Source organism: Myotis myotis, unplaced genomic scaffold (assembly GCF_014108235.1).
Source record: "Myotis myotis isolate mMyoMyo1 unplaced genomic scaffold, mMyoMyo1.p scaffold_m19_p_14, whole genome shotgun sequence".
Taxonomy (NCBI): Eukaryota; Metazoa; Chordata; class Mammalia; order Chiroptera; family Vespertilionidae; genus Myotis; species Myotis myotis.
This window is the reverse complement of record NW_023416318.1, coordinates 1,629,807-1,643,132: the sequence shown is the minus strand read 5'-3', so window position 1 is coordinate 1,643,132 and position 13,326 is coordinate 1,629,807. Positions and strand designations below refer to the sequence as shown.

The following is a 13,326-nucleotide window of genomic DNA, read 5'->3' as shown; positions in this document are numbered from 1 at the left end:
TCCTGAAAAGGCTTCACAAGTTTGCTAAACCACCTCAGCGCTGTTGACTAGAATGTTGTTAGGGAAATGTAGGTCAACACAAAAGAAAGTGGATGTCAAAAATAGTTTGACTAATAAAAATAGTTTGCCTAATAAGAGCCAAAAGGGAAATGTTGACTGGTTCAGGGAGCTAGCTGCAGAAGGATGGAGAATGGTTTGGCTGTGACCACAATGGGAGCGTTAATGACATTTTGGAAGAGAACTCCGCTGCTAGGTAGATTGCTGAGGAAATCTGTACGGTTTTTTTTGTCCCGTTTATAAATTTAAGAGCTTTTCTCACACAGCTCAGCACCACATTCCTCACACCTTTTCAGACCGTCTCAACGCAAGTTTCTGTATGGAATGGTTTTATTCTCCAAACCTGTGTTTCTTTTTAAGTCTTTCCGACTATCCCACTGTTTCCCGTGGGCAGTGTTGCCGATATCCTGGGTGCTCCTGATTTCTTTTTGACACAGAATAGAGAAGTTGTCTGTTTTTAGGAGTTGTATGTAAAAGCTAAGTAAGACCTTTCTTACAGAAGATAGGATAAACATGCTGCTCTTGGTAAAAGTTCCTTTAAGCCATTTCATCTAAATATAACTTCTGTTCCATTTTTTTCTAAATATAACTGAGGGTTTAATGAGGGCTTTCCACATGGAGCAAGCTTTTTCGAGGGCCCTGCCTGCGTGGTTGAAGTTGTGGCACTTGGATTGCTGGGGTGACAAACCCTGTAGAGGGACTTACACTTTGTCAGTCTTTTCTTTGGATGGGTGCATCTGGCAGGGAAGATCTGCTTGCTCTGTTACAATTTTAGAAAGTTATAGGTTGGTCTCATTCTTCATTGATGCCACTTCTATGGATTCTGGAGGAGAAAGTAGGCTAGCATACACACACACACACACACACACACACACACAAGTCTAACCTTTAATAGAGTATTCCAGCCTTTAGAGTGATGTGCAAAATTAACAAAAAAAAGGTGACATAAAAAAGAATTTAAATACTTAACGCACTGGAATTATTTAAATTCTTTTTTATGCCACAAATATTTTTGTCACCTTTGCATTATAGATCGGGAAATCTATAATGCAAAGAACCTACTTATATTCCAATTTAGAGCCAACTTTTACTTGCTAAACTGGGGAACTTTAGATTGGCATCTTTAAGAGTAAGTCTAAGTTCTCTACTTCATCTGATGTTTATTGAATGGACCCATCATGGGCAATGGCTAAGGGAGATGGGGTGAATTAGATCTAACTTTGCTCTATAGGATTTAAAAAAATGTGTTAGGGAGAAGTAATGTTAGCCTGGCCGGAGTGGCTCAGTTGGTTGAGCATCATCCGGAACACCAAAAGGTTGCCGGTTTGATTCCCGGTCATGGCACATGATGGGTTATGGATTTGATCCCCAGTTGAGGAGCATATGGAAAGGCAACTATTCTCTCTCTCTCTGAATTTCCTTGGGTGAGGATTTTAAAAAAAAAAAAAAGGTAATGTTAGCACAAACTACTATAATAGGAAGTCTATGTTAGGAGCCCATAAAGTCCAGAGAAGAATTTTGAGAGTAGAAAGATTGTTTTGGGTCAGCAAGATCAAGGAAGGCAGGTGGAGGAAGTTGTTGTTATTGTTTTTTATTGATTTTTAGAGAGAGAAGGAAGGAGAGGGAGAGAGAGAGAAACATCTATGTGAGAGCGAAACATGGATCAGCTGCCTCCTGCATGACCCCTACCAGGATTGAGCCTGCAATCCAGGTATGTGCTCTGACCCGGAATTGAACCAGCAACCTTTCAATGCACAGGATGACGCCCAACCAGCTGAGCCACACTGGCCAGGATGAGGAAGTTGTTTTACACTGGTGCCCGAAAACTCGGTCATTCTTTTTTTTAAAAAAAATTTATTGTTGAAAGTATTACATAGATCCTCCTTTTCTCCCCACTAACCTCTTCCAGCCCACTTCTGTCCCCCTCAGTCATTCTGTAATTCATAGCAATTCTTGTTGATTGTGTAGCCTCTAAAACTAATCTATATATATAAAAGGCGAATATGCAAAGTGTCCCCTCGTGAGTTCGACCAGGAAACTGGGATTGCTCGCTATGATGTGCCCTGACCACCAGGGAGCCATGCGGAACATGGCGGATGACCAGCAGCAGTGGTGGGGCGCTGATGGAGCCAGGGAAGGAGGAGGCGAGGAGGTGGGGAACCTGATCGGCCCTGATTGCTGGCCAGGCCTAGGGACCCTACCTGTGCACAACTTTCATGCACTGAGCCTCTAGTATAAAATAATATTGAATATCAACTGTAATAGAAAATTATTAAAAATATATTTAAAAAGTAATTCTTGTTGATGATAAATGTAAATAGTACAGAGGTGTTTAGAGTGGACAGTGGGAGTCCTCCTTCCCTCTCATCTTGAGGTTGAAGCCAGCACAGGGAGAGCAGAGGCGTGGAGGAAGGCGAAAAGTTCAGGGCTGTTCGGGGTAATGCAAGTTATTCTGTTTACCTGGAAGGGTAAGGGGCCAGACCTTGAATGTCAGTGGAGGAATTTGGTCTTATTCAGGAGGCAGCAGAGAACCATTGAAAGTGATGCTGGGAAGTGATGTGACTCCTGCATGTGCTTAGAGAGGTAATCGTGATCGGAGGGAGAGGACCTGGGAGGAGCCAGAACAGTAAGAAGACTCACAGGAGTCCAAGGGGGAGAGGAGAGGGACTTAAGAGTATCCAAGTGGAAAGGATGGGAGAGACTGGGATGGTCGGTTGAATTTGTGCAGGGAGAGATGGCACTATAGGCAGGAAGTGGCTGATGTCACAGCGAACTCCTGGGGTCTGAGCCTGGGTGAATGACCTCCTGCAGGTGGGGGCCTGGCCCGCCATCTGCCTACTCATGCTGGGCTGACTCTTGACTACTTTGGCAGTATCCGAGCCCATGTGGTCTGCAAGAGGCTCTCCCTTGGAGAAACTGCTATGTTTCGTCGGAGACACATTGGGTTTGAGGGGATATTGAGGGAATAGTTAACCGCAGCAACTGGCTGATTCCGGGGAGCAAGAGGGCGGGGGGGATGCTCAGATAGAGGAAGAAGTCACTGAAGGAGGATGGAAAGGAGCACTTGCCAAGGAGGGAGGAGAGCTTAGGGACTGTGGCCACATGGGAGCTGCAGGGAAAGGAAAGGGGAGGGGACAAGAAGATGGAGGAGTCGAGCGGGGCTCTGGGAATTCTCTAATTAGGAAGTTGGTGCCCACAGAGAGAAGTGTCCGGGCAAGTGCAGTGATAATGATAGGGAGGCAGTGTCACTAGCTAGGGCTTCCCCGTCGGGTGCCAGGGTGCTGTGCAGTGGACTAGTCCCAGGTGTGGCCCATCCCTCACTTCTCAGCCAGACCCGCGCCCCCCCACCCCCAGCTGACTCCCGCAGTGGCGAGCAGCCTGCTCTCTCTAACCCTGTGTACCTTACACATTTCATTTTCTGCCCTACCATAACCTGGAGGATGTTGGAAAATCAGACTCCAGATAACCATTTAAGAAGAATGGGTGTGGCATGAAGGGAGGGGCGGGGGAGCCACGGGCTTTGGAAGGTATATTTAGGATGCTGGAGTGGGAGCTTGTTTGCAGGGGCCGTAGGGTAGCATGAATGGAGGAGAAGATAGGAAAAAGAAGAGGTGAGACTGAGAACTTAGGGAAGAAGGTAAAGTCGTCTTCCTTCACTGATGGAGGATGCTTAAGTGTAGGTGTTCTGATTTTGCAGACTAGCCCAAGAGCTGAAGCTGAGGATGTAGAAAAAGGCAGAGGTGGAGTTCGCAGAAATTGAAGGGGGAGTGCGTTGGATGGCTAGATGGTTTTGAGAGTCTCAGTAAAACCAAGGGCAAGCTGGCTGGGCTGGGGGTCTTGGAATTTTGTTTGCAGTAAGTAGGGAGACTAAAGGTCCTTTCTCTACCCCCGTTATAAATCTGAAAATGTTGGGAACCTCTGAGCTACGTGTTAAATAATGGAACACTTGTGCACTGGTTGAAAGATATGACATACTGGGGGAAATTTTCCTCTTTTTATTGTCTGGAGCCGACTGATTTTGAAGGGGGATGGAGATGGGAATCAAAATACAACTCATTTGCAATCAGGGGCGGATACTGCAGTGTGGTCAGTAATTGGGGATGGGGAAGGAAGGACCGACGGCTTAAAAGCATGTAGAAGACTGCCCCAAATGGACTAATGCAATTTTGGAGGAGGTTTTTATATTATCTTCTCTCAAGCTGGGCTGGATTTAGTGAAATAAAGGCAGTTTCCAAAACCTTGGCCCTCGGAAATGAAGGGAGCACAGGGGAGCGAGGGGACGGGCCTTTTCCTCTGTATGTGTGGCTGCTCAGCGAACCCTCGGGGCCACTGCACAGCTTCTCCCTGGGACTCCCAGGGGTTAGAGGTGCTCTGACTTACCTCAGTTGACTTTAAGTTTCTAAAATAAACTTCAGAATTGTAAACCTTTCCTTTTCATTTATATGTATGTAGCCCACAGATTTTCATGGGAAAATGAACATTTAGTTTAGAAATACACTTCAAAGTTTGAAAACTATAAAAATGTTTTCCACGCTGGCTGGGTAGTTTAGTTGGTTAGAGCATCGTCCGGATATGCCAACGTTGTGGGTTCGATCCCCGGTCAGGGTACATAAACAAACAACCAATGAATGCTGGATGGGTGGAACAACAAATCTCAATCTCTCTCTCTCTTTTTTTTTTCTCTCTCTCTCCCACCCTTTCCCTTCCCTTCTCTTTCTACAGTCAATCAGTAATTGTTTTTAAAGCAACCTGAACCTGACTTAAAAAAATGTTTTCCTAAATATGGCCTTTTCAAGTGATGAGGGTGGGTGATAATTCTAGTTACCTGGATTCCTCAGAACAGGGAATGTACTCATACTCCAAGCTGTTATAGCATTTTAGAAATATTTTTTATTTAAGAGGAGAAACAAGGTCCCAAGTGCTCACCCTAATTATAGAAAGTAAACAAAGTATAAACAAAAAATCCACAAAAGAAGAAACTACAAATGACTACCCAGTATGTTTAACCTGCCATGTAATAAAAAGTGCCAATACAGTCGAATCATTTTTCAGCCACTAGATTAACAAAGAATTGGTCTTAATACGACTCATAAATGCTGGCAAATGTGTGGTAAAGTGGGTGCTCTATTTGCTGTTCTTGAAGAGTGTTAATAACCCCAGTCCCTGTGGCAAGCACTTGGCAATGGCCACCAAAACCTGAATATTTGTCACGGCGTCTGACCTGCTGGGAAGTAGATGCTTGTTATTCCCATTTCACTGCTGTGCAGACAGACTTGTAGAGGTCAAGTGTCTTGTCCAAGGTCATATTACTGGCAATCGACTGTGCAGAGATTTGAACTTGGTTGTGAGTCCAAAGTCTAGGTCTTCCCACTGCACCCTGTGACTTTACACAGTGCCTGGTGTAGCTAGCTCCTCCTCCTCTTGGGGCAAGGGCACCGACCTTTGTTTTCCACTCAGAAGTCCTGATGTGAGCTATCAGTTGGGGGGAGGGGGTGTAGATTTGTTCCAACTTCACAGAGAGGACCTGGGGATGTGCCTTCCCAAATAAACAGTTGTATAAGCGAGCGAGTGGCTGTGGTTCCAGTTGTCCCTCCAGCATTGTGCTCCGGAGGGCTGAAGTAACCTTCAGTGGGTGGCCCCAGGAGCTTCACCGCACCCCCTCTTTCAGAGGCATAAGTGGTCATCTGCTCGCGTGTGAACTGTTTGGAACTTGGGGCCTGTTTTTCCTTGTTGAAATCAGTGAGGGTTAGAGGGACACTCCAGTGTGTCTTTGGTGCGGAGGAAGGCGGGAGGAGTATATTGGCTCGCTGCCTCTGTAGTTTGGTTAACATACCAAGCTCCGGTGAGCCAAGTGTTATTTGCAAACATTTCCTTATTGTTCATTTTATAAAGTATTTTATACATTTTTAAAGTTCTCTAAGTGAAAAAGCAGTCCCATTCATCTATAACTACTTCGGTAAACTGACTGTTAAATAAATAAATAACTAAACATTTACACAGAGAATTCTTTTGGAAATGGCAGAGGATTTATTAGTCCCTCCCCTCATCCTTTCTGTGTGTGTGTGTGTGTGTGTGTAAGATGGTTTGAAATTAGGAAAGGAATCAGGAAATTCAGTGCTTTTTCCTTCACTTCAGAAATTATCTTCCAGGTGGCCTCTTTCTGAAGCAGTAGTATGGTAGAAATATTAGTAAGAGGGCTTCTGCGTATGGTTGAGGGGAGGTACTTGGGGAGCTAGCTAAGCCCTCCCGGAAATCTGGGTGTTGCGAGGCCCTATGTCTCAGTGAGATAGATGTCTTGTTCCTCATTAAGTGAATGGGGCCACTATTTGTTCAAATGTCTATAGAAAATGTGTGGGGAAACAGAAGGGTGTAAATAGGAGAGAGAGTAACTGTGATTAAGAAATGGATGGATCTGCCGATAATGAAGAAAAACAGGAGAAGTAAGAATGAGTGGTATGAGAAGCTGATCAAGTCCAGATTCGTTGGCAGTAGAGATTTCTGATGTTTGGAACGACACTCTTCTCCATAAATTCCAAAAAGACTATGTCAGTCACGAATATCAGTTGGATTTTATAACACATACCTTCTGGGGTTGGGTTGGATGTCCCTCCCTGAGATTCTTCTACAAGCACCCAGCGCGGGTGCCCTGTCGCCCTCACAGCTGGAAGGGGGACCGTTCAGCCCACCCCACTGGCGAGGAGCGCACCTCGGGGAGATTGTGGACTTGGCCCAGACCGAGCAGTTATGAATGATGGGAACATTACCCTCTTTACTCAGGGAGACCCACAGCAAGCCCGGCAAAGAGCAGGGCTACAGGAAAACTGCACCTCGGAATACTTTTTTTTTTTTTTAAATATATTTTATTGATTTTTTACAGAGAGGAAGGGAGAGGGATAGAGAGTTAGAAACATCAGTGAGAGAGAAACATCGATCAGCTGCCTTCTGCACATTCCCTAATGGGGATGTGCCCACAACCAAGGTACATGCTCATGACCAGAATTGAACCTGGGATCCTTCAGTCTGCAGGCTGACGCTGTATCCACTGAGCCAAACCCGTTAGGGCTTGGAATACTTCTTTATGAAACCGTACGTCTGACCCAGGAGAAGTGATTCTCAGACATTTGTTGAATGTTGGCAGCATGAATATTCAAACATCAATGTTTTTAAAAACAGCCTTGCAGGCACCGTTCACACCTGTTCCCACATCGAACACATGCACATCTGATATTATAATCTGTTTTATCCACGAGGAAGCGGAGACTGCGAGAGTGGGCAAGGGACCTAGAGTCACCTCTCCAGAAGGTGGCAGAGCCATTATTCCAGCCACAATGCTGCAGTTCCCCTTTTACTGGAAGTTGACAGCCAGATTAATGTGAACATGCCATTCGGAGCAAGATACAAAGAAGTGGTTTGCACAAGTACAGGAAAAGATGAAGATTGAGTAGCGTCTCTGTATTCATTTTTTTTTTCGGTGGTATTTCCAACCTTTGGACTTAGGAGGCACTTTTAAATCGCTGGGGGAGCGTCAGACCCTTTTAATGGCTGTTCTCTCTACAGTTCCAGAGATGGCGATCATTGTAGTCTTAATCTTTCGTTGCTTTTCTGTGCTCTGCAACTCCTTTTTCCCCCTTCAGTATCCCTTGTGTGTTCCTTCTGACATCGTGAGGTGGTAAGCTTGGTTCCTTAGATACCATGATATCTAATATTATTGTGTGCCTCTGCTGACTTGGCTATTGCCTACTTCCTACTCCTGGCCACTCCCGATTTCTTGTACATGCATGAATATTATTTTGTGTATAAACTAGAGGCCTGGTGCACGAATTAGTGCACAGGTGGGGTCCTGCTGGCCTGCACCGATGGGGGCTGATTGGGCCGGGCCGTCAGGGGAGAGGGGACATGGGAGGTTGGCCAGCCAGCCCCACCCCCAATAAGGGTGGGAGGGGCTGATTGGGGGCAGGGCTGACCAGGGGGAGGGGCCACCAGGGGTTGGCTGGCTGGCCCTGCCCCCAATCGGGGTGAGGGGGCCGGGGCAGCCAGGAGGAGGGGCCCCGGGAGGTTGGCTGGCCAGCTCCACCCCTGATCCGTCTTGGGCCAGCCAGGGGGAGGGGCCGACCCCCGATTGGGCCAGTTGGCTGGCTGCAGTGCATGTCATAGCGACCGGTTGTTCTGGTCATTCCTGTCATTCTGGTCGCTTGGCTTATATATATGTAGATTGAATATAGTCAATGCTTATTAATTACATTATCTATTTAAACTTTTCTAGGTGGGATGCATAGAGGAGAGGTATAGGAGAAATGTTAGACGTACATGAGATAAATACACTTTATACCTCTACTTTACAACATAAGCTTTTCTGTTATAAAATGCTTGTCAGGGCCCTAGCTGGTTTGGCTCAGTGGATAGAGACTCAGCCTGCGGACTGAAGGGTCCCGGGTTTGATTCTGGTCAAGGGCACAGGCCTGGGTTGCGGGTTCGATCCCCAGTAGGAGATGTGCAGGAGGCAGCCGCTCAATGATTCTCTCGCATCATTGATGTTTCTCTCCCTTTCGCTTCCTCTCTGAAATCAATAAAAATGTATTTAAAAAAAAATAAAAAATAAAATGCTTGTCAGGGAGAGGAGACACGGGTGCTGAAGCTTTGGAGTGAGAAATAAATCGTCTTCAGAAGGGTGTTCCCAGGCCCTCTCAGGGGAGGTAATGCAGGAAGGGGCTGTGGTGGTGAGAGTGGCGTTTGGATTCCCCTTAACCCTTTCTATGCCATAAGTATCTATGGACCAATTTAAATTCAAAATATCGTGGCGTGTGGGGGTGGTTTCCGTTTTGGACACATGGCAGTTAACTGGTTAATAAGCAGTTGCACTGAGAGATGAGAGAAGAACATGGTGGAGAGAAGCCCGAGGCCTTGGGATGGAGCAGCATGCTCCACTGACAGGCCACCCCTTTCCCTTGGGCTGCCAGTATGTCTCAGGCCAGGGACTTGGCCACAGTCGGCCAGGCCTTAAACCCCAGCCCAGCCCTGGTCTGGCTCGGTGCCTCTGTGCCCCAGGGCTCTCTTCAGCAAAATGGGGATAATATTAGTATTTGAGGTCACTGAATTAATGTTTTGGCTAAATGGACTGTGTTTTAAAACCAGGATTTGTCCAAGGCTAAAACGAAATAGCAACATTGTAGAATGAATTTCTGGGATATAAAAAGTAATAATAGGCCTGGCTGGGTGTCTCTGTTGGAGCATTCTCCCAGAGACCAAAGGGTGGTGGGTTTGATTCCCAGTCAGGGCATATACCAAGGTTTCGGGTTCGATACCAAGGCAACTGATCGAAGTTTCTCTCTCACTTTGATGCCTCTCTCTGTTTCTCCCCCCTTCCTCTCCAAAAAAAAAAATCAATAACAAACATAGCCTTGGATGAGGATTAAAACATTAAAAAAAGTAATAAATGTCATCAAAATAATGTACAGTATTCTTATAACTTTATTAAGATGTTTGGTGGCCAAAAAATTTAAATCAATACTTTAATAAGTGGGTTTTTCTTGCAGTATTTAAAAATATTTTTATAGGAAATGATTGAATGGCATAGTCTGGGGAAACCAGAAATGCTGAAACAAAAGTAATTAGTACATCAACTTCAGAACTTAGTGCAGGTTTTCAGTTTACGTGGTTTTCAGTTCCCTTTGCAAAGAGTTAACATGTCACTTTAACAGAATTGCCAGTTTGTGTGAGTTCTTAATCAAGTGACTATCAACAGGATGGTATATACATACAACTAATTAATATATGTGGAATTTATGTGCATTTGATCCTTGTACAAATCCATGTATAAGTGGAGCTACACAGTTCCAACTGTGTTGTTTAGCAGTCAACTGTATATATACAGGGTGGGACACAAGTAGGTTTACAGTTGTTTGTACATAAACTAATACTATCCTATCTAATAATAGACAAACATGGTAATTAACTGTACCTCCGACACGCTTCCCATTGGCTAATCAGGGTGATATGCAAATTAAGTGCCAACCAAGATGGCGGCCGGAAGCCAGGCAGCTGAAGTGAACAGGAGGCTTGCTTGCTCCAGTGATGGAGGAAGCCAAGGTTCCCCGCCTGCCGCTGCCGGCCTCTGAGCTGCACTCTAAGCAATTATGTTGCAATTATAGAAGCTAAACAATCCCCAGATACCTGCTTTCAGCCAGGTGGGCCTCAGAGCTGGAGTTGCAACAGTGTTTCAGTTATAGAAGCTAAACAAAGCCCAGATACTTGCTTTCAGCAGCCGAGGTCTCAGAGCTGGAGCCGAGCCTCAGAGCTAAAGCTGGCTCTCAGCTCCAGTGACAGCCATAGAAGGTAAATAAATCCCAGAAAAAAGAAAAAAAAAAGAAAAAAGGAGAAGTTGAGAGCTTCAGTCACCCGCCAGCCTGAAAACGGCCCTCAGCCCCTCACCCAAACTGGCCAGGAACCCCATTGGGGACCCCCACCCTGAAGGGGGTGTGACCAGCTGCAAACAGCCATCATCCCCTCATCCAGGCTGGCCAGGCACCCAAGCAGGACTCCCACCCTGATCCAGGACACTCTTCAGGGCAAACCAGCCAGCCCCCACCCATGCACCAGGCCTCTATCCTATATAGTAAAAGGGTAATATGCAAACTGACCCTAACAGCAGAAGGACTGGGAATGACTGGTCACTATGGCACACACTGACCACCAGGGGACAGACGCTCAATGCAGGAGCTGCCCTCTGGTGGTCAGGGCGCTCTCACATGGGAGGAGCTCTGCTCAGCCACAAGCCAGGCTGGTGGCTGCCAGTACAGTGGTGGTGGTGGGAGCCTCTCCTGCCTCCTCAGCAGCGCTAAGGATGTCCAACTGCAGCTTAGGTCTGCTCCCCGCTGGCAAGTGGACATCCCCCGCTGGCTGCCGGGCTGCCAGAGGGATGTCTGATTGCCATCTTAGGCCCAATCCCCCCGGGAACAGGCCTAAGCCAGCAGGTGGTCATCCCCTGAGGGGTCCCAGACCACGAGAGGGCACAGGCTGGGCTGAGGACTGCCCCCCCCCCACCACCACCGAGTGCACAAATTTTTGTGCACCGGGCCTCTAGTCTATAATAATAAAAGTGTAATATGCTAATTAGACCAGACGTCCTTCTGGATGACCTTCTGGACGAAGCTGGGGCTGCGAGGGCCGAGGTGGTCGCTGTGGCGGGCGGGGGGCCAAGGCAAAGGCAGCCGTGGCAGCTGGGGCTGAGCTCCTTGCACGAATTTCGTGCATTGGGCCTCTAGTAATTAATAAATAATATAAGAATAAACGCTGTTTCACGTACTCACAACTGTAAACCTACTTCTGCTCCACCCTGTATATGTATAAATTAATTTAACTTTTTATTTTGGAGTAATTTCAGATGCAGAAAAAGATGTGAAACAGTATGAAGAATCCCATGTAGTTTTCTCTAGATTTCCCAAAATGTTAACATTGACTACATTTCCTTTATCTTTCTCTCTTTCTATAACTTTTGAGAATAAGTTGCAGACACAATGCCCCTTTGCTCCTAGATAACTTCATGTGTCTGTTCTTTTTCAAAAAAATGGTTAGTTTTTTTTACTTATACTTTTATTTATTGAACTTATTTTGGGGTTCCATTGGTTAATAAAATTACACAGATTTCAGGTATACAGTTCTATAGTATATCAGTATATATTGTGTTCACCACCAAGTCCAGCCTCCTTCCATGACCTTTTATTCCCCCTTGACCCTCTTCTACCCTCGCCACCCCCCGCCACCCCCACCCCATGTGTATGTTCTAGAACCAAGGATATTTACCACAATATAGTTATCACAATCAGGAAATTAACACAGAAGTAGCCCCATTGTCTCATCTACAGATCTTACTCAGATTTTGACAATTGTCTTTCTAATGTCTTGTAGCAAAAATTTGGTCTGGGGGTAGATCCAGCATGAGTCGAAGTCACATGTCAGTCACACTTTGTTGTCTAGAACAGTTTTCAGTCCGAATGTGTCTCTTGTGTTCTTGACTTTTGAAGATGACAAACCTTTTATTTTGTAAAGAACCCTGACTTTTGCTTTTTTCAGATGTGTCTTCATGATTAGGTTAGGTGTTTATTTAGGGCAAGAACACTGCCTAGTTGATGCGTCATTGACATGTACTTCTCAGTGCTTCTCCAAGGAGCCATCTATTTTCCCATTATGGGCGGTGTCCATTTGGATCACTCGGTTAAAGTGATACTGCCAGGTTTCTGCAAGAAGTTCTATTTTTCCTCTTTGTAATTTAATGAGTATCTTGTGGGGAGATCCTTTGTGACTGTAGGAATATCCCATTTTCCACCAAACTTTCATCCACTGGTTTTATTATTCATTGGTGTTTCTTGCCAGACACAGTTACTTCTGAGGTAGTGGCCAAATTGATGAGCACATTTTTAAAGTTTGACGTTGTAGTGCAGAAAGTTATTTCTCGGCTGTATAAGTTGCTAGTTGTCTCTGTAATATACTTGTGAATATTAAATAGATGAAGGAACAATAAATATATTTCTGGTCCCTCATTTTTTTTTATAAAAGTTTCTTTTCATGGTTTTTAATATCTGTATTATGTTTGGATCAAAGACGATTAATCACAGAATTATGGTACATTCTCTTAAAATCTTGTGAAATATTGAGGTAGCAAATTGACATTCTGCTCTGCATTCTAAATAGGATGTAAAGAACTTCCTAATTAAGTTTTTAGTTTTTTATCTGATGCCTCCCGTGGAGTTTCTCACAGTCTGGATTTTGTCAAATGCAACCCCATGATGTCTTTTAACATGTTTTTCTATCCCCTGTAGTTCTTGAAAAGTGTTAGCTGGATTTAGATTTTTGATCAAGCTTCAGGGGTCTCCCTTTCTCTCTCCTTTTAAATTTATTTTTGCAAGACTCTTTCATCAATGTTGTTCTTACATCGGGAGACACTTAATGTCTGGTTGTCTCTGTGATTTTAGCAGCCACTGATCATCATCACCCACATCCTTTACTTCATTATCGATTTCAAAAATGGTGAATTCCTTCTTTCATCTGTCGGTGTAATATTTTTTAAAAGAGACACTGCTAAGACTATACTTTCAGGGATCATTTCTATAGTTCGTTACTAAAAGAGACACTGCTAAGACTATACTTTCAGGGATCATTTCTATAGTTGGTTACTAAAAGAGACACTGCTATTAGTTACCTTTAATCAGGTCAGCAAACTAAGATCCATAGGTGAAATCCAACTCACTACTTATTTTTGTAAATAAAGTTTAA

General features: G+C 44.9%; 1 protein-coding gene and 1 pseudogene across 2 annotated transcripts in view; both read left to right on the top strand.

Annotated features, from left to right (window-relative positions):
• The window catches only part of TCF7L1 (transcription factor 7 like 1), a 156,236-nt gene that overhangs the window by 4,225 nt on the left and 138,685 nt on the right, over positions 1–13,326 (top strand). The gene's annotated exons all lie outside the window — the stretch shown is intronic.
• LOC118669581 lies at positions 13,189–13,264 on the top strand (annotated as a pseudogene).